Consider the following 1,417-nt stretch of genomic DNA (forward strand, 5'->3'; position numbering starts at 1 on the left):
CCCGCTCCCGCTCCCGCTCCCGCTCCCCGTAATCCTGCGCGCTGCTCCTTTAAGCCGGTTTCGTGCCGCAAACGGCGAGGGAGGGACGCTCCCCCCACCCCCGGCGGCGCTTAACCCTTCCCCGGCGGCGGGAGCAGCCTCCCCGCCCGGCTCCGGCTCCGGCTCCGGCTCCTCTCCGGCAATGACTCGCGAGGGGAAGCCCAGCCCCGGCCCCGGCCCGCAGCGCCTCCCCTTTCCCGACACCGCCCCCGCACCCGGCACGGCGCGGGGGGGCAGCACGCCCGGGACAGGCGAGGAAGAGCTCCGGGACTACTGGTTGTAACATGGGAAGACCTTGGCTCTCCCAGGAGAGTTGCAACAGGAGGAGTTGGAATCGCCCTGCTCCAAGCCTGGAGAGTCTGCAACCTGTTACAGAAAGACCCCAGGAGTGATGTAACCCTGGTGGTTCCCAGGTTATTTTGCTCCTGGAGCAGCCATTTTTACCCTGGGAGAAAAAGCCTGCACCCTTGTGGTTTCTCCTGGAAGAGCAGCGATTCTCCCAGGAGGGAGCGAGTCTCTGTAGGAGGCCCAAGTCACAGCCGGTGCGAGAATGGGCCTTTTCCCTTCTGCCCTTGGCTGGAGGAGGGGAGGAAGAAAGTGCATACTGAAGAAGTAGGAACTAAAAAGCTGGAGTCTAGATATAGTGCCTAGTATCTAGCACCTAAGAGCAGCAGGACTGGGGGCGAGGACTCCTGGATCCTGTTAATTTTATGTATATAGGAGTGGAGCCCCCCTCCCCCCAAACATTTTGACAAAGGCAAAACATTTCATCAATTTTTCATTAGCTCCAAATATTATTATTCCAAATTTTTGCCATTTTTTCCCCAGGTGTTAGTTTTTCAGCAAAACCCCAAGGGGTTTTGTTGCAAATGAGACTTGTCATGGGGAGGGGGATGCTTTTTTGGTTGTTTTTGACAAAACTCAACTTTTCAGTGAAAACTCTTTGTGTCATAAATTGTCTGGTTGTTATTCTGAATCTGGGCTCTAGGGCCACATACACATCCATCACTGGAAAGCTCTCGCGTATAATACGCACACATAGGGTTTCTGGTTAATTAAATCTATCATTCCTATTAAATAGGAGTCGCTGGTTTTGCAACTAACCCATAGCCAGGTGGGCTTCATCATCTCATTATAGCCCCTCTCCTCACCAGCACTGGTAGGGATAAAACTCAGCTTTCATGACCAGGCAGCCTAGGAAACTTGCCACCTAAGCCAGGAAGAGAAACCCAAAGTACGTCTGCAGTGTAGGCCCCAGGACACATGGAGCAGTAGTTCTGGTGCCAACCAGGGGAGGGCAGTAGTGCACGTGCACCTGTAGCATATGGCTGCAATATTAATTATAACTGGGCTTAAATCTGTTCTGTGGGAGGTGGCC

The sequence above is a fragment of the Gavialis gangeticus genome, unplaced genomic scaffold, assembly GCF_001723915.1.
Source record: "Gavialis gangeticus isolate Ggan-Ray unplaced genomic scaffold, GavGan_comp1, whole genome shotgun sequence".
Classification (NCBI taxonomy): domain Eukaryota; kingdom Metazoa; phylum Chordata; order Crocodylia; family Gavialidae; genus Gavialis; species Gavialis gangeticus.